This window comes from Diadema setosum, chromosome 3 (genome assembly GCF_964275005.1).
Source record: "Diadema setosum chromosome 3, eeDiaSeto1, whole genome shotgun sequence".
Lineage (NCBI taxonomy): Eukaryota > Metazoa > Echinodermata > Echinoidea > Diadematoida > Diadematidae > Diadema > Diadema setosum.
In genome coordinates, this window is record NC_092687.1 from 12,809,155 (window position 1) to 12,830,139 (window position 20,985).

The window sequence follows — 20,985 nt, forward strand, 5'->3', positions numbered from 1 at the left end:
TGTAATCTAAAGTACCACAAAGTTAGATAAAAAAAGAAAATAATCATTTATGCTAAATTATACATATTTTTGCATAATGATGCATGAAATCAGATAATTTGGTATAAATCACTAAATAAAGCTCAAAATGGGCAATTTTTTTTGTGTAAATATTCTTTTAAGTGTCCTGAGCAAATATGAGAAAAAAATTGTGCCATCAGAAAAAAATTCTTAAGTATTTTATTGTTTTTTGAATTTCTTATGTATTTCTTTGTTTTTCGACTTTGTTTTTCATTGTTTTTTTCGATGAAACTTGTCCGCGACATTGTTCCAAACAAGAGTTATTATTGATTTTAATCAATAACCCCCTCCCCCAAATAATCATGCTTTTATGAAATTTGCCTGTAAGCGCAGTTTGCATTGAAATTGTACACGAATTCACGTTTTTGAGCAATTTTTGGTCTGACATGCACGTACATATCCATGCGCATATTTGGAACCGGGCGCCCGGGCATCGCAAATTTGGTGTCAAAAGATGCGTGAGACTCGAAAGAAAAAAGTCATGGAACGTCGCGGCGATAGCTTTTCGCGTTAGCGATACATTGCGCGGAACGTCGAAGGGGGGGGGGGGGGGGGTGGGGGCCTCCGAGGCCTAGTTAGGGTTAAGAGTGACATTCTTTTCTTCTTCTTCTCTTTGTGCAAGTGTCATACGAAATGAGTAGAAGCATGGAAAAGTATCTTTATTGTATATTACCTTGTCGGCTTTCGCTATTGTATTTTCGAATGCACTGTTTTTGGCAGCGTCTACAGACAGCTGACAGAGGCCGGGTTTTGATAGTCACCTATAGCCAAGCATGACGTGGAAGAGAATCGCGCAGTTGAAATAGGCAGCCCTGAGTGCACGTAATATAATGTCGAAAAATATATTTTCTGATAAGAGATTTGAAAGATTTATTCCTATTCATGCTGCCTGTTTGTGCTTTCCATTCTTACCACCGCACCGTCGTCATTGTCCAGGTCATCGAAGACACAAAGCAGTTCGACGCGGGCCGCTACATCGGTCGCGATTCCCGTCACATCAACTCCACGCTACCTCGCTTTCTCGACGAGGCTAGGGAGCTCCCGCCCGGAAGGAGCTCGGCGGAATCGTCACCAACGCACCGCATTCGGCGACATCTAATGGACCAGTACCAGAAGCAAGTGCTAGGTTACAGTAGCCGAGATTTTGCTGAAGGGGACACTCGTGAACGAGAAAGGTAATTGTACATGTATTTCGTTTTCTTTAAATCCCTCTTCAAAGATTATACTTACGTAATGAAGAGAGCTCACGATTTGTTGTTGTTGTTGTTGCTGCTGTTGTTGTTGTTGTGGTCTACTTCTACAATCGAGTTGATATGAAAACGCATGAAAACCGATTATGCCTACATCTCCTTTTTACTTTTAGTATACAGTACTATTTCTACAAGAATAAAATTTGCAGGAACTATTAAGCAATTAATTTTATTTGCTATTACAAAATGAGTTTTACGTCAACGCGCATGATTTTCAAATTAAGCGAGATCCTCTACGTTTTTGACTTTCTTGTCCTTCCGAGGTGGTCAAGACACACGAGGTCGCAATGGATATACATATATATATATATATATATATATATATATATATGTATATATATATATTTTTTTTTTTTTTCATGGAAAAGAAAATTCAAATGAAGGCTGTTGTTAATTGTATTATAGTACAAGCACTTAACTTTTCTTTTTGAGCATAAAGAGTATTAGAAATATATGATACCAGATCAGATTGTGTGAAATCTCATTAATGCATCTGACATTTTTGTTTTCAACGTCAGATTTCCTTCTATTTTTTCAAGATCTTTTTCGTTCCGCTTGGTAGCAGAATGCTTCTTTCAATAGTATTCAGAAAAGCAAGAGTGAAGTAAGAGACGTTCAACAATGAACCGGACGGTACATTGTGAACGTTTTTACTTTGAGTATCATGTCGAACAGTCAAGAGGGCGTTCTGCACAAAAGGCATTCAGGAACATGTTATTATAAACGCATTAAAGGTTTCCTGAAATACTATTAATGCATGTTTATTTGTATTGATTTATAATACCCTCAACATCATTTTTTTTTTTTTGCGGTGAAACGAATATACATTCAATATGATTTTAACTAATTTTCTTCTATTTTTTTTTCTTCAGATTATTTGGATATGGCCACAAAAAAAAAAAAAAAAATCCTTCCAAACCAATATTCCTGTTTAGAGTGTGACCTCATCTGTCAATCATTGCTCAAGTACCACCAAATGTTTAACAAAAGACATTGGAATGAACCTTCCCCAAAGCCTCGACTCAGCATAACTTGCATGTTCCCTCGCCATGTCTTTTGTTAGTCACATTGATATCACAGACATAATCAGGCCTATGTCTTTGTTAGTCTCAGAAACATGCAAGTTATGCTGTCAATGTCAATAACTTTCACCCTTTTTGGTTACTGAAATCACCATCTGGCAACGCTGGCATCTATCGTGGGCATGAACGTGGAATGCAAATACGTATGATTATACAACTTTACCAGGTCCTCTCACATTTTTCTTATTTCGTTACATCCAACCAGTCCTGACGAAAGCGCCCTCTCGCGGTTACTACCAACCCTGTACTTGGTCCATGCTGGTGGAAAGAGAAACCCAAGTGACATTGACTTCTACCGGAAGCGGAAGTCTAATGATGGATTCGGATCACCAACACGGGCTGAGAGTGTCAGCCAGAATCCCATGTGTCTTGCGTACCGAAAATTCAGCGACATAAAGAAGGTTAGTGTGCATTCTCAGAACACTTGGATTGCATAATATTTACCATTAGAATATGAAATGACTGAGGCTGGCAATACCCTAAGGAGTTTTGGCTGAAACGGGGGTTCAGATTGTAAGTTTTTGTGGGATGAGCCTAACCACTTAGGATTAATTAAAGAACGTAGAGGTGTCCAAAATGTATTGATGAAAATTGGTTTATGAAATCAATGAGATAAAAAAAAAAACAAAAATCCTAATAAAAGGTGGAATCTAAAGTGTATTGATGAAAATTGGTTTTTGAAATCAATGAGATAAAAAAAAACCCACAAACAACACGAAAATGATAAATCTTAATAAAAGGTGGACCCACCTTTTATTAGAACCACTTTGTTTTACTTTGCTTTTGGATATCTCAGCCATTTCAAAAAGAGAGTATCAAGAGAATACAAGGATGTCTGTTTGTATCAAATTCAGAGAAATTTGAGGGATAAGAATGAAAGATTCCTTTTTGCTGGCCATGGTCTTTAAAACGATTAAAATGCTGGCCTTCTCTGTCACACCGAGCTATCAACTATCAAGAGTATGATAATCTTGGTTTTCTCTATGAGTGAAATATTTTGATGTGTGTCTTGTGACTTTCTTGGAAAAAAAATACCAACTGAAGAGTTTATTCGCAAAAACAGATAAGTCCATTTTTGAAGATCTTGAAGTACGGTCTCTGTCATAAAGTACAAAATAATACCTTTTAAATGATATATTGGTCACTACATATAAAGGTACATTTTTAAAGTTATGGTCAAAAGAAGCAAAATTTTTCTTTTTATTCTCTTTATTTTTCTTGACCTTTAATCGCAAATATCTCCATTTGGCAAATATGGACTTATCGGTTTTTGCGAACAAACTCTTCAACTATAGATGATAATGATGAATACAATACTATATAGTGATAATGACACCAATTATAATGATACTGACAATGCACTATACTTAGCTTTATAATGATCTTTTGTCATTTTCTTTCTCTATTCTTCAAGTTCAAGTAGATTTTATCTCATTTTCAACAAATTAAGGAAACAATAAAATGTTCGCTTATACATAATAATGTCACGAAGTCAGTATAACAACGTGATGAAATCAAAAACATGTAATAAACGAACGGGTATAATTAACAAAGATACAAATAAAAGCTGTATCATTATGGCAAACTGAGAAATAAACTTGATGGAAATGGAGGGGACTGCTAAAAAGCGGAGCTTGTTGTGTGCAGTCCCCTCATGAAAAAGGGGGAAAAATCAAATTGCACAAATTCTACACGTCTGTGCTCATAGTTTGCTTGATGATGATGTGATGTTGTTTTCTTCTATTCTATACACGGTTGTGCTCTACACGGTTGTGTTCAATAGACGAAGCCTTGCCGCCAGTACACGGCTGCAGAATACAAACAGCTCAAGGAGACTCTTCGCATCCAGCAGAAGCGATTCTATCATTCCCAGAAAGCCCTCTGAGAGACTTTTTACAGCTATCGTTGGTGAAGATGAGAGTAGATGTAACGCGGCCGACGACGGAGTGATTTCCACTTTCCAGCAGGCCCCATCAGCTGATGTAAAACATCAGTATAGGTCATAACGTCGCGCAGGACGTTACGTTTAATCGCGCTTTCACGCTTTGGTAGAAAATGCGCAAAACTTCGGCATGATTTTCAACAACTAGCAGCGGCCACAAATCTTCAACGGACCTATACGGGACTGGACCGTCCTGCGACATTTTACTTCATTTGATATCATTTCATTTATTAGGTGGAACGTTCCCTCGCCTGAAACCGCGCCTTCACATTTTCAGCATCTCCCAGGATCATCTGCAACGACCGTGATCAATAGTATTGTGAATGATTGTAACAAGCCATCGGGCGCTATTTATGCGTCTCGCGTAGTTTTGCGACTAGTCGTTTACCAACCACTAAGAGCGTTTATCTCCGACCACCACGTGACATGATGAACATCTAGGACGTCATGATTCGCAAATAATGAAATTCATATTAAGGGAATCACGATACTACGAGTGTTTGATTTACATGTACAATCAAATTGCAAGTATAATACTGGAAATAAGTAATGTTATTGAAAACACTGAAAGTGAAATTACTGTACTGGGGAACGTGTGGGATTTTCCTTTCTATAATAATGATTATGAATTTCTTAAACATTCTCATGAACTCGACCCTTAATTCATAAGGCTTACAATCTTTGAATTAATTTAAAGATTGACTGATGGAAAAGTTGCAGCAGGCTAATAAATTTTCACATTTGTACATTATAGATCAAAGGAACGAAGAGTTTTGTATTTACACAGATTAGAATCTAAATCTCAAAATCAGCATGGAGGGTGAGAGGAAAACATAAAATTCATCAAAAAAAAAAAAAAAAAAAAAAACCTGTAACGGTTCCATGTAGGCCTATATGAGTTGATGGGGTTTTCATTCTTGCTGTTTCTCATCACGTATTCTGATTTAAGTAGATCTGTGATCAGTATATCTAGGGTAAAATTGAATAGAATTTTTGATTTGATTTGATTTGAGTTATTGGTTCCTGTATTATCATTGCCCGTGTACATGTACATACACATGATTGTATACATTGTTGGTGCCATACATAAATAAAACAAAACATATCAGCGATGTTACAGAGGGGCTACAGCTTAAGCGTTGTTTGATTTGCAGGCAGCTCTCTTACATAATAATGCCTAAATACATAATAGGAAAATAGGAGGGAGGGATGGCTTGCATAGAAATAGGATAGGAGAAAGGAGAAATAATTAAGAATTTAGTTGAGATCATAATAAGCATTTACAAGATTACAGTAAAATCAGTTCGTAATAATTAGAATTTTACAGACTTTTGTGAGAATTTTTTCACGATAATGTGATAAAACTCGCAACCATGACATTGTCATAATTACGTGAGAGTGAAGACTGTGGTGAAAAGTGGTGAAATAAATGCATCTTTATAATGTTGTAGTCTTGGCATAAAATTTGTGTGTATGTTTTGGTTACTCATCGATTGCGATTAGATTTCCATCCTATTGTTATGATGATTATAGTATATTCATAAAAGTATAGAATGACTTTGATATTGACGAATTGATTTCTGAAAGCGAAATTGCCACCTGGTGTAGCCATGCATATTATCGTAGCCTTTATACACTTTACTTTGTTTCTTTGTTATCGAACACACTAATGATGACATACTGAATAAACCCGTGCAAGAAATCAGACAATGGTATCAGCAGAAAGACCATTTCCCTCTATTCTTTTATAATGGTCTTTCCCATGTTGCATATACAACAGGAAGGGAGATATTCAAATAATCAATTTATGATTATCGTAGTCCAGGAACGATGGTATAGCTTTCTTTTATTGAGATTCCTGTTTTTGCTGGGCTATGACTCTAAAGCTATACTTAATAATCAAAAGGACTGTACGATAGTGGTTGAGGTGAGGATTCAGGTTTATAACAATCCTTTTTTTTTGTGAGATAATGAAAAACCTCTTATGAAATACACATGTATGAAAGAGCATGTAATTTCAAGCAGGATTCACTGTTTAGTTGATGAAAATTGGTCTTGAAATGGCCGACATAAAAAAAGAAAACGATTGTAATAAAATTGACAGGCCACGACTTTATTATGATCTCTTTGTTTTACCTTGTTTTCAGAGATCTCAGTCATTTCAAACCCGATTTTACCCGAAATAAACTTTTGATTCCCCTTAGAATAAGTGTATGCTCTTTAACATTTTCACAGAGTGGTTTCTAAACATGTCGCAAAACGGTACAAGCTGAATCCTCACCTCAACCAGTAGGCCTACTGTGCAGTCCCTTTAAGGCTTTAACCCTACAAAAGACTGGGGGCTGATTAAGATCTTGGGGTGGGGGGTTGAATCACCTAACTCCCCCCCCCCCACCCCCATGTCTTCCTAGGCATGAAAATGGCCCAGTCCTTTTTAATAGGGTTTAACATATTTTCTTGTTTTCCCTGAATACTTTTTAACAAAACACACACACACACAAAACAAGGAGGGCTACAGACCCCCCCCCCCCTCGCTTCTGAGGATTAGTGACGTCATATCTGTCTTGTTGACTTCTGAAGCCTTTTACGTACGTAAATCGCACCATTTTTCTAATTGTGTGTTCACGTGACTTGTGTGAATGTGTGTGTGTGTCTGTCCGTCTGTCTGTTGTGTGTGTATACATGTATGGATAAAAATGTGTATGTTACGCTGCTGGTGTTTCTTTACTGAGAACTGTTTTAGGCTGGGGTCAAATAGAAGTGTCCGGTATACGATATACGGTATTCGATATTCGTTATTCGCTATACGCTATACGGGCAGTGCGGGTCACATTAAGGTAGCACGCGTGTCCTACTTTGAATAATTTTGGCGCCGTCAAAATGGATACCTCAGACGAAGAGGATCTGGCTCTTCTCCTACTGGCCGAGGCTGAATGAGGAGGCACATTGTGAGGAAAAAAAAAAGAAGAAAAAGAAAAGAACGGTATGGGTACGACGTCAGCACTTCCAAATGCGACTTGCGTTGGGGGAGTTCCACACAACATTTCAGAACCTGCTAGATCACCCTGAAGAGAAAGACGTGTTTTTCAACTAGGGCCTACATGCGATGCAGCTACAAATGTTTAAAAGACCTGATTTTGCGCCACATCCGTCCCATTGGATCTAACTTGAGGAAACCGATATCAGGAGACTGTTTTGACAATCAGGTGAGTGAAACAAATATCAATCGGGAACGTGAATACAAAATCGACCTAACACCAATGTTTGGTCAAATTGAGTTAAATATGGAAAATCGTTGCTTACATATAGGGGCTCTTCTTATGTGCAAATGCATATAACACTCACATCACCACTATCCACATCACACGCACACACACATACATGTTTTGCCTGCACACAAACTCAAACACAGAATTACCACACGTACACACAAATGAATACACGTAAAATGATCGATAAGTTGTGGTGCTACATAGCAGAACTACTGGTTTATTATAAACATGTATACCAACCTTCAATATGAATGCAAAGTCGACACAACTCATTATAAGTAACTGAAATTTTACCGTTAAAGGAGAAGTCCAGGTCAAAATAACCGAATTTAATAAGAAAGAGAAAAAATATTCCAAACAAAAATATTGATGGTACAAAAATGATGAAAATCGGATAAAAAAATAAGTTATGACATTTTGAAATTTCCCAAATATTTGGAAAACATTTCTTTACCAGTCCTTGTGGATATTCAATAGAGTGAGGTGATGACGTCACACCCTCACAATTTTCTATATATTTCAATTACAGAAAATGACAAAATCTCATTTCTACGTAAACTGAAATTAATCCGTTGTTCTATATTATACAGTGCACTCCCGTTACAACGAACACGGTTATAACGAAATTTCGTTATAACGAAGTAAAACTTCTGGTCCCAAAATTATCGCCATTAAAGTTTATGGTACAAAATTTGCTTATAACGAACACGGTTATAGCGAAAGTTTCGTTATAACGAAGTCTTTTCCGAGCCCCTCTGACAAAGAAAAACAAAAGAAATGTGCTTCAATATAACGAAATGCGGATCGCTTTCAAAAATACAGTACGTAGCGGAACAAGCATTTTTTTATAGCGTCTCTGCATGGAAGAACGCTTCACATCACCGTGTGTTTGCTCCGTGTGTCACGCACAGTTTTAAATGTAATATTTAAACGAAATTAAAAAGGTACCATCCCATTTCACATTGCTTTCCAGTGTACGATGAGTATTCAACAAACAGAATATAATACTATGCGTGGTTTCTTTGTTTTTGTTATATATTGTGTTTGTTCGGTTATAACGAAAGAACACTGCCGGTCCAGAGCATTTCGTTATAACGGGAGTGCACTGTATCTATTCCGACATTTTTTGATACAGGGATATACTTTTACCTGCACCTGCCAAGAAATGGTATTTTCTGCAATTCCATGTATGACATGTGTTTTAAATTGTGAGGGTATGACATCACCACTTCACTCAAATGAATATTCATATGGACTAGTCAAGAAAATAAAAAAAAAATCATAACTTCCTTATTTCTCATCTGATTTTCATATTTGTACCATTTTGTTGGGAAAAATTTCTCTCGTTTATGAAATGATGCAAATTTTGGTTTGGATTTGCACTTAATAAAAATAAGCATTGGACTGATATTCTGATGCTGTATTGTGAATCATGATCAAATATAATGTTACTCAAGGACAAGTTCACCTTCATAGAAATGTCGGTTTAGTGAATGCAGCAATATTAGAACACATCAGTGAGAGTTTGAGGAAAATCGGACAATCCGTTCAAAAGTTATGAATTTGTAAAGTTTCTGCTCAGTCACGACTGGATGAGAAGACTACTATGGCTTGTGATGTCACATGAGTACAACGATATAAAGAAAGAATAAAGAAAATTCAACATATTGCCATTTTTCTCGCATAATGAAAGAACACTCAACTTCTCTCTTTCAGAAGGCAGGGGGAATAATATTACCCTTAATATACGTCAGTAACAAGTCGAAGAAATGTGCACTTTATTCAAAAAGTAAAGTTTTGTGAATTTCTCTTTTTATTTTCCTTATATCTTTGTACGCATGTGACATCATACACTGTAGTAGTCTTCTCATCCAGCAGTTGCTGCACAGATACTTCAAAAATTCATATCTTTTGAACGGATTGTCTGATTTTCCTCAAACTTTCACTGATGTGTTCAACCGTTCTTCTAATATTGCTGCATTCTCTCAATCCTTAGGTATATGAAGGTGGACTTGTCCTTTAAACAAATTAAAGATAATCAGTTTTAATTGATCTACCCAAAGTGACCCTAAGTGGAGTTGGGTCAGTTTCTTTTTATTCATATACTCAATTTATAGCTTTCTTGTGACAAAAATGGTACATTCCAATTAAATCTCATTTAAAGTAAAAACTGATAATAGGATTGCTGGGCTGGTCGTGTAAGAGGAAGATATCCTCCCTGCATGGGATAGGGAGTTGATGGTGCGGGTGCTGGTGTATCTCAGTCGACTTGACGTTGGCGTTGACCATGTTGCTGGGGTCATGGGGCGACTGTCATTCAAGCGTTCGGGGTCAGGATCATATGATGTCGGAAACGTTTGAGAGTGCTCAGAACTTCCATCTGGAAGTCCAAAAAACAATCATCTGTCATTTCATCAACCTGTGGCATTATTGACTCAAAGAACTTGAGTCTAGGGGATTTTTGTTTTTCTTCCATACGTTGGGCCCTATCTTTGTAAGATCCAGCTCGTGCGTCGTCATGCGCATCATCAGCTGCCTTCCTTTTAGAAGCCCTGCTTTTTGAACTGGGTTGTAGGGGAATGGGTTTGAATGACGTCGATGGAGCGAAGTTGTCCTCGTCATCATCAGCGACGTCATAAATGTCCGACTCATCCATGGCCTGTTCCAACATCCCTCTCGAATTACTTGAATTCTCGTCACCTTCAGAATCGTCACTCTCCTCCAGACTGGATTTAGTGTTCCTTTTCTCTTTGACGGCTTTCAAAAAACTCATCGATGTTTCGAATTTCCATGGCTTATCGTTACCATGGCCGCTACCAGATGTCTTCTTTTTTCGTCGACTCAAGGCACTGTTGAAAGCACGGTTCAGGCCTTCCCAAGTTTGTTTCAATGTCATCCCTGATAATTGAAAAAAAACAACAACAACAACAACAACAACATGGAATTGTAAATTTATTCACATTGGACATTATTAAATAATGTCCAATGTGAATGAATTTACAATTCCATTTTTATTTATTTATTTTATTTATTTTATCTATCTATTTATTTATCTATTTATCTATCTATCTATCTATCTATCTATCTACCTGTCTATTTATTTATCTAAACATGTATTCTAAAATAATTTTTCATGCGGTTTTTTTTTTTTTTTTGTCAGACATCTTGCCACGGGATCCTCGTTTGCGTCATTGTCAGCACCGTTTCACATGTCAAAAAATACGATAGCCAAAAATGTGTAAAAAACCTGTGAGAAACTATGGACAGTACTTGAACAGCCTCTTGAGATGCCCAAACCGTCCGAGGGTGACTGGAAACAAATGGCGAAACGTTTCGGCGACTTACATGAAGTGGGGTTATCCTTTTGCAGTTGGTGCACTTGATGGGAAACACAGTGCGCTTGTGAACCCAGCATATAGTGAGTCAATGTACTATACAATAAGCCAGTTCGGGGTTAGCTCATGGGCACATGGGTACAAAAAAAAAAATGACATTTCTTCTTTCTCAGTTGATTAGTAACTCCACTAGTTTCAAGCGACAGAAGGCATAAGCTTGCCCAACGTAACAATTTATGGAATTCATCAGTCATGTTTAAACAAAGGATGAACTTGCATAGACCAGGTGACCAGAATGATCCTTCTATTGGCATTTTGGAAAGCATCCATTTCATCATTTTGCATTGAATGTATTAACAATCTCTTTCTATTGATATTGTCAGATACCGCTTTTGCTGTCAGGTGGATGTGCTGGCAAGCACCACTTATAGGGATCACTTGAATAATCATTACATCACAGATGCTTATCTCAGTTGATTCAAAAAGCACCATGCTCTGCTGGTACAGATGACCTTTTTCTGCTCATGCTCAAAGTGGAACCCAGAACTGGCTTATTACAAAGGATTTCCCAGTATTGTGTTCATGGCATTAAGTGATATGCAGTGATGCTTGTTTCACCTTGGTTGATTGTGGTCAATATGGAAGAGTTTGTGATACCGGCGTCTTCCAGAATTCAGTGATATCTGATCTTTTGGAATGGAATCAGTTTAATATTCCAAAGGCATATTTCAAAAATAATTAACACGTCAGATGAACAGATTCCGTACATGATTGTCGGGGGTGAAGCGTTCCCCTTGAAGACGTATTAATGATGCGCCCTTTTGCAGCCTGTACCCTGAACATGCTGAATGGTAACAGACGTATCTACAACTATAGACATTCCAGAGCCCGACGACGTTGTGTCGAATACGCTTTCGGAATTTTGGGAAAAAAAAAGGAAAAGAAATAAAAAATGAAGTTTTCCAACGCCCTGTATATGCGCCTTCAGCCGGACAAAGCAGTTGTAGTTACGAATGCAGGCACGGTTTTTCACTGCTATACTGTATGTCAGAAGACGGTATGACCACATAATAAAAGATCGCACATCTATTCTGTGAAGTATGAAACATTCCAGAATCCAGGAGATGGCTTCATCATGGACCTACTACACACATGGACTAGTAAGGAAGGCCTTTCTTTGATCCTATCACCACCGCCGCCGCCTGATTATGTGCATCTGAATGAGTACATTCAGATGCTTGGATAATGACAATAATTGTGACATCGTGCATCGACACAGACAAAAGAACCATTTCCCTCATTGCTGTCTTATTTTGCTGAGGTGCCTTTTCAGACTCAACTGCCTTTGAATAAACACCGATGAAGGGAGCAGAAAACCCGAAAGTACGACAGTTTTCCTATCACAAAATTGAAAATTACTGAAGTGAACACTTGTGGACAAGCATGTGACATGGCTTAATGATAGGACATCATATCTACGGTTCATGTCCATGTTAACTCTGGAACCAATGTGCGAATAATGGGAAACATTAGATTACAAATCACAACCAACCTTCCAAAATAATTGCTTTCTCTTTGTAAAATACGCGCATTTCGCAAATGAAAGTACTTGAGCGATAATTTCCCAGTGTACACTACTGCACATGTATGTTTCTTGATTTAAGAGAGTAATTAGGTGCTGCGCACGTAAATAGTTTTTAGATTTCTCAGCTCTCATTTCTCAAGCTCCGTCTTGTTTTTATCCAGGCTGGCTGTCGGCGGTAATGATAAGATCAAAGCAGGAAAGCATTCTTAAAATGCTTTTGTGCCACTTTTGACAGAAACAGGTGCATGAATTTATTAACGAGCGATGGACGTTCATGTGTAGTATAGGACCCCGTTTACAGTGCGGGGCCGGGTTCGGCCGCGGCCGAGCCCGACCTCAATTGCGCGGCCAAGCCTCGCAATTTTGTCCGTTTACACTGCTGGGCTCGGCCACGCTTTTAATTCAAACCTTTCAATATTTTGTCGTAGTGGCGCTCTGCTTGTAAACAAACACAATTTGGTATTGTCTCGTTTTCAGACCCTTTGCCAACTGAATTCCGAGCCTCACACTGTAAACGGGGTCAAAGTCCATGGTTTCATCAATCTCCAACCGCTAATGTTACAAGGTTTGCTGACGACACAGTTGGCCCGAGAGGCAGATCAAAGAATTTTTCTGTGATCTGCAGGGGAGTGTGGAATGGCAACATCAACATCATGGCCGGCGGAGCCGTGGGGGCCGTGGGGGCTCGGGCCCCCACACTTTTTGTGCATCGTACAAAGGAATACATAAAGTGTCATCACTTTGGGCCCCCACACTTCTTTATTTTTATTTTTTTTTTTGACCCCGAAGTACGTAAGTGGGAAATACTGTAGATAGAGATCTTGAAGCGTGAGCGCGGTAAGGTTATTTTTTCCACTTAATACCTTTTCAGCTGAAGAAACCCGGAAGTGGAAGGGGAGAGATGAGCTGAGGACCTTTTTTTTTTTTTTTTTTTTTTGCTTGGTAGCTCATGAAACCCGGAAGTGGGCCCCCACACTTTTGAAAACGCTCCGCCGGCCCTGAACATTGTGTTCTACTGTACTACATGTACTATAACGCACCCCCAAATAATTAAAAACAAGTAGAATATCACATACCTTTATAGGGCTGCTGCATATCACTTTCGAGCTTGTCCCATGCCTTCTGTCGTTGATACTTGTTTTTGTAATCAACATGTTCTGGATCCCACAGCAGAGGCATCTGTCTAACCTTTTCTATTACTATGTACTTGTAGTCATCCATGACAACCTGTTAAAGAAAATCATTAATGGTTGATAGAGCATAAGATGTAGGGGGGGGGGACTCAGGTTAGTTCGTCTACCCCCTCTCATTTGAAATACGGAAAATTAAAAAAAAAAGAAATATATTATATGTATATATAAATGTCATCATTTATTTTATATGTGAAATGATTTCTGTCATGTTTATTTATTCATCAGGACTTAAATGTATGACATTACGCTTGTTTTCCTACCCAAAGTTGATTTCTGTTATTAAAACAAAAAAGGACATGATATTCTAATATAAACTTGTTTTGGAATAACTTCAAGCAGAAGAATCACCTCTGCAAATTTATTGAATTTCTACTTATAATACAACATGGTTACTTTTAATGATATTTAATGTCGGGTTAGTTCAGCCAGTCGATCGAGTTGGGTTATCAACTTGAGCCATAATATGGTTTTACACGCTGAAAAATGAAATCTTATATAATGTCACAATAGAGGAATGCATTACAGTGTAAATGCCAATTGCCTTGATTTTAATACAAAATCCAAATTTTCGGGGGCCTCCCCCTTCGTCAGGGATGACAGTGCTAATGAATTTCCACTGTGGAATTTCATTATATAGCACTGTCATCCCTGACGAAGGGGAATTTTGACATTATTATTGCTATTTCTAGTACTGCCAATAAGCGGAGCAACTACAATATGCCATACCGGTAGGCTACAGTATATAGCCCTATACTATTTGGGGGTGGGGTTGGGGGTGGGGGGGGGTGTGATTGGAATAGTTTCCAAATAGATATTTCAACATTTCAAACATGTATCAGCCTATCTAAATTCTATCAATTATTCCTAGTTTTCATTTGATGACGTCATTTTTTTTTTTTTTGTGGGAGCCGGGGGGGGGGGGGTAGTTCAATTCTACCCCCCCCCCCCATCCCAGCTCTGTGAACTCATAGCAAATTAAGTGAAATTAGGCCTAATAAATTAAAAAAAAAATCATGTTATAAGCAATGCTTTCTTGGATTAAATCTATTACATTATATTCAAGTTATTATAAGAATAATTAAGTAATTTATTAAATATGGCTGAACGTGGCCCAACTATCTTAACGTGGCCTAAATCCCGACGTGGCCCAACGTGGCTCGACTATCCCGCGCGCTGTGGGTTAGTTGAGCCATTCTGACTTTGTGCCGGCAAAAATAGGTCCCCACTTCATTCCCCGCCACAGTGTCATCGCCGGTGCGTACATTGTATGATGACTGCTATCTAGCTCCTCAGGAAGATCGACGCACACGCAGTAACGCACATGTCGAACAAGCCCTTGTGTCTTATATTATTTCAAGGTCAAACAAGAAAGAGATAAAAATGCAGAGCCCACATAAATCACCCAGAATGTGCACGATATATTGTTCTTTCAGTTAAAAAAAGGGGGTACAGTTGTAGCTAGCTGTAATATCTGCAGGTGGGGCATTTGACATAATAACCCTGATATGAAGTGCTTGATAACTTAAACATTCCGATAACATGAGTACCAAGAAATCCTATGAGTAACTTACCTTATTTATAACCAAGGTACATGTGTCAGAACACCAGCTGCCACACCCGAACAGGATAATAATCGGTGGTACTACTAGGACGCTGCACGAAAATCGAACAAGCACGACTAGACTCCCACTGCACTATACTAGCATACTACACATACAGCTGTATATAGATCTACGCAGACTACGTATACGGCATTTTCGAATAGTGCCCTCGTATGTGACCCGATACATAGAGTATGGCGTTAGGAAATCCTATTGTTCGATTCAAGTATTGATCGCGTGCCCTCGAAAACGTGCACTATACCCGAGTAGAGTATACTGGTACTATACTCCTACGTGAACCTAAACTGCGAACAGCCCGAACGCGAGGCTCCCATCTCCGCAGTACTATGTCGTACTCCTAGCATGGAGCTACTCTCTGTTAGTAGAATTGTGTTGGGGTACCGGGTTTTTAACCAGGCCGGGCTTTTTGGCCTGTCCTGTGGCCGCCGGGGGAGGGTTGATTCAACACCCCCCCCCCCCCCCCCGAGATCTCGACCAAAGAACTTACAAACCTAAGAGGGTGCACTCTCGCGATTTTGTGTAGTTGGGCTACGGCCATGGGCGGATGCCACCGCCATTAGGAAGCAAAGCTATCGACAGCGTGTGTAATTTTTTACGTGACCTCAATGGAGAGGTATCTGCCTTCCTTTCATTTCCTCCTTTTTATGGAGGCATACAGGGTAAAAGAAGTATTTCTGATCTCATTACGGCATTTAGAAGTATCATTCCTGCCTATGAACGAAATATAGATCATCAAAATGCTCTTCATTATTCAATCTGTACTCACTATAAATTCGAGCTAACTTCTAATAGTTGATAGGGAGTATACCTAAACCATGGTGTGTGATGATATGCATGAGGGTGCTCACAGCTTCAGAGCCCTCTCTCTCTCCCTCCCTCTCAACTTATAGGCTGTAATATACCATAATTTTCCCTAAAACAACCAATAGACATCATTGTAGGCGGTCAGTAACATTTTCCTTTCTATATAGTGGTTTCCAGAAAAGCTACAGAACACTATTTTATTTCTTCTTTTGGAGGTTATCTTTATTTCTTTTCTTTTTATGATGGGGGGGGGGTACCAGGATGGGGTAATGTAGACCTCTTGATACGTGCGAGCTTTCGCTGTGTTGCACCTTTAAAATTTGTGAATTCACTGTATGTCTCTCTCTTTCTTTCTTTTTTTTTGTACTGATCATATTATGAAGGGTTTGTTTGCAAAAACCGATAAGTCCATTTTTGAAGATTTTGAAGTACGATCTCTGTCATAAAGTACAAATAATACCTTTTAAATGATATATTGGTCACTACTGTATAATGGTATATTTTTGAAGTTATGGTCAAAAGAAGCAACAATTTTCTTATTATTCTCTTTATTTTTCTTGACCTTTAATCGCAAATATCTCAATTTGGCAAATATGGACTTATCGGTTTTTACAAACAAACTCTTCATATAGACATGAACATGTTATTAACCGGATCGCTATATTTTCAGCGACACGCATGTCAAATTTCACATATTTCTTCGTACATTCTGTTGAAAAAGTTCAAATAAAATTTGAATTTAAAGTTAAATTTGAATTGGAATTAACATGGACCAAACGTATGAGTGGTATTATTTTTATTATGTATTGTTATGATGCACGAATATGAGGAACAGCCGTTTTGGCTGAATCATTTGCCGTCCTGGAGTAAAGACAATTATGAAATGAAATAAAAATTCATTCTTATCAACAATGACACTCTTCTTCTTAGTATTATTATCTTATTTATCATAATCGTGATCTTTGTCGCTGTCACTTTACATTTTCACATTACTAATCCCTAACAACAACCCTATTCTTGCCCTAATAGAAAAATATTCCTGGCAAAGTGGCCATGTGTGTGTGTGTGTGGGGGGGGGGGGGCGGATGTCGCCTTTCTTACATTGAGATGTCTCCCTCCCACACGAGGGAGCTTTTGGTGGAATGTTTGCAATTTTTGATAAAAAGGAGGAAATGTAGGGAAAATGTGAATGGCTATAATTATTATTCGCGACCTCTTTATCCAGAATCGACATGATGCGCATCTTCGATGTGTAACAGATGGACCGAAGGGGCCGGGGAGGGAGCCTATGCATTTTTAGAATTAAAATTCAACGATGTGATGCATTATACCTTTGGTGGATTATTTTCAATCAAAATTTTGTAAGATTTGAACATGTTCGTATTGCAGATATAAGCTCTATAGTGCTAAACGAAAGAAACATAAGAATACTAAGTTTGAAAATACAGGGAGATGATCTTCAAAAAAAAAAATAAAATCCAGGGGACACCCCCCCCCCCCCCAAAAAAAAAGAAAAAAAAAGAAAAAAGAAGGTGTGAAAGGCCAAAAGAGCAGGGGCAAAAGAGAGGGAAAGAAGGGGAGGGGAAGAGAGGGAGAGAGAAAGGCGTTTCAGCGATAGTGCCTATAGCTCGAACTTTGAGGGACTAAAAGTAATGGGCATTTCTTCATTTCTTTTTCCTTTTCAGGAATAAACGATGCTTTTAAATGGAATTTTGAGGTCTGAAACAAAGTCATACCGCTGTTTGCCCCCTTAAAATGAAGAAGGGGAGGCAGAATTCAATCCTTTTATGTCACGTATTCACGATCGCGATAATCCAGCGGTTTGAGTCCTAAAATGGCCGCCGTTGGGCTCCTTGCCGAATTACACATTTTTACATGTAAAATCACGCGAGTGCACCCTCTTAGGTTTGTACGCTCTTTGATCTCGACCGTCGATCGCGCAATCGTCCTGAAAATTGGCACATACATTATTTGTCCCGTTAATCTACCATAAAAAAAAAACTATACAAGAAAATAAAAGTGAATTGTTCAGTTTTTATATTTCATATTAATTGATATGCGTGAAATCATAAATCTTGCTCTAATTCGGAAAATAAAGCTAATGGCATCCAAATTTTTGTAGACATTATTTCTTGTAGCATTCCCAACAATGCACTTAAAAAAAAAAAAAAATCTGGTATCAAAGTTAATTTCTTATGTATTCTATTGTTTTATGAATTTCTTATGTGTTTCTTTGTTTTTTTACTTTTTTTTCATTCTCTCACAAAATTTATTACAGAATCTATTTTAAGCATAATATGCTAAACCCAGCAAACACAAAACGTTTTCAAAACGTTTCCTAAACGTTTTTTTTTTTTAGGTTCCGTATACGTCTTCATAAAAAATGGACGTTTTCAAAACGTACATACAATGTCATAGTGGGAACTTAGAATTTACCGCAAACGTTTTTATTCATGGCATGCAACGTCTTCGTCCTTTATAAACGTCCACAAAACGTTCTTATTAGGTCTGCTACGTCGACTTCGTCTTTAATGAACGTTTAAAAAACGTTTTTATTTGGTCCGCTGCGTGTTCGTCATTGGGTTTTTTTTCATCATGAATATTCATGCCTAATTATGACTATTCAAATTAAGGTGTGTGTGATCTAATTTTAGTAACCATGTCTTCATGCATTATGTGGTATATGCATGCATGCATGCATATGAAGAGTTTGTTTGCAAAAACCGATAAGTCCATTTTTGAAGATTTTGAAGTATGGTCTCTGTCATAAAGTACAAAATAATACCTTTTAAATGATGTATTGGTCACTACATGTAAAGGTATATTTTTGAAGTTATGGTCAAAAGAAGCAAAAATTTTCTTATTAATCCCTTTATTTTTCTTGACCTTTAATCGCAAATATCTCCATTTGACAAATACGGACTTATCGGTTTTTGCAAACAAACTCTTCATATATACCACATAATGCATGCATTTGATGGTATAAATTAAAAATGAATGTGATACAGATTCATCAATAAATTGGGAATAGGGTGTAATATAGGTGGTAGGACATTAGGAACAGATTAGGATAGGAGTAGGAGTAGGGATTAGGATGCATTAATCTCAAATTATGTCTATATAATCTCATAACTGTATTTTGTTTTGAATACCCTATAAAAATAAACATTAGACATTCTTTAAAGGTTTTCTGGACGTTCTAGACGGATATGAAAGGTTCTTTTAACGTTCTGGAACGGGTCATAAGAATTTTCAGACGTTCTTAAAACGTTTCTTGCACGTTCTAGACGATTTTCAAAGGTTTTCTGGACGTCTGCAGAACGTCCACAGAACGTTTTGAATATTTTTAAAACGTTATACTGACGTCTATAACGTTAAAAAAGTTTTCTGCAGATCCTTAAAAATTCCGAAAGGTTTTTCTATAGGATTTCTAAACGTTTAAAAGGCGTTTTTATAACGTCCATTTGAAACGTTTTAAATACGTCGAAAACATCCAACAAAAAGACGTTCTGAAAACATTTTGACGAAACGTCCAAATAATGAACTTGGAACGTTTCAAGAACGTTCAGAAAACGTCCTTGTGTTAGAGCTCTGGGACATTGATGTTAGCCATTGAAAGTGAAAATAATCATTTCTTTTTGAATAAGGTGAGAAAACTCTATTTCATTGCATAGACTCTGTACACAAAATCACGTTTTGAGCCATTTTTGGTCCGACAAGCATGTGCAAAAGGTCGTGCAGCGTCGGAACGGTATGTCCGGATTTTCGCGAAAATGGTGTCAGTTTAGATGTGCAAGACTTGAAAGTACGGAAAAAGTCAGCGAGCGGCGCGGTCAAAAATTTTCGCGCGGCAGAATGGTCGCGAAATATGTCGGGGGGTCGGATTCAACCCCGGCCCTTTTTGGGAGTGAACCATACATGCAGCCTTTATAGGGCCTACACGTTCGATTGCTCATACAACACAAGCTGTAGAGCAGTTGTGTTTGTTTCATTGATGCACTGAGTTATTCGTCAACAATTAATGATCCTTAATTCATTTCATCTACTATATTTGAAAGCTTTACACCTGTTTGCATGGTGTTTTGACAATCGTAATTTGCTTGCGTACATGCGTAAATAGGCCCGTGGAGGTACAAAATGATGTTTGTACCTGCATATGGTATAGGCCCTTAGCCTACTTTACAGCGTAAGATGCCTGCATTGCTTCCAAATATAGTGTACCGTAAAATCAAATATCAACAAAAAAGCTCATTAGCTTACCTGTAAGCAATAAGATTCTGTTTATCCATCGACATCGTTAGTCAAGCTTTTCTTCACGCCATTATTGATATAATTAGGCCTATATGAAATACACGGCGGATAATTTCTTAGATTCTACAGCGCCATGAGTATCTTGTTAGTTAGAATATAATTCATTCATATTAGACAACAGTGATAAAATTATATTGCCAATACACCTGGGCCCCGTTTCATACAAGATGTTAGGATATGTCAACTCTTGCTGGAATGGCAACTTCCCATAGCAACAGCCAATCAGGAAGCTGCATTCTTGTTGTTACCATGACAATTGACATTCCAGCAAGAGTTGTTATCATATCAACTTTTTATGAAATGGGGCCCTGTACTAGTATAGAAGCCTTTTGTTACGTCATCGGGCTCCAGCCGGATGCACGCACTTTAGTGAGCGCCAAAGAGCGCGAGCGTAAGCGTGAGCGCAAGCGTATAACCTCTACACGCAGCTTGCAGAACTCCATTCCAAGTTCATTGACCTTATGCCATCCGAGAAAAAATCCTCTAAAAATCCATACCAAATTGAATCAGCTCTGTTCTTTGCAATGAG

General features: G+C 38.0%; 1 long non-coding RNA gene across 1 annotated transcript; it reads right to left on the reverse strand.

Moving 5' to 3' along the window:
- Nucleotides 1–9,554: 9,554 nt before the first annotated feature.
- On the reverse strand, nucleotides 9,555–20,539 carry LOC140247044 (uncharacterized). Its single transcript, XR_011902586.1, has 3 exons — nucleotides 20,406–20,539; nucleotides 13,603–13,753; nucleotides 9,555–10,504 (listed from the first exon to the last, which is right to left on the reverse strand). It is a non-coding gene; the product is annotated as an uncharacterized lncRNA (long non-coding RNA).
- Between the last annotated feature and the right edge of the window lie 446 nt (nucleotides 20,540–20,985).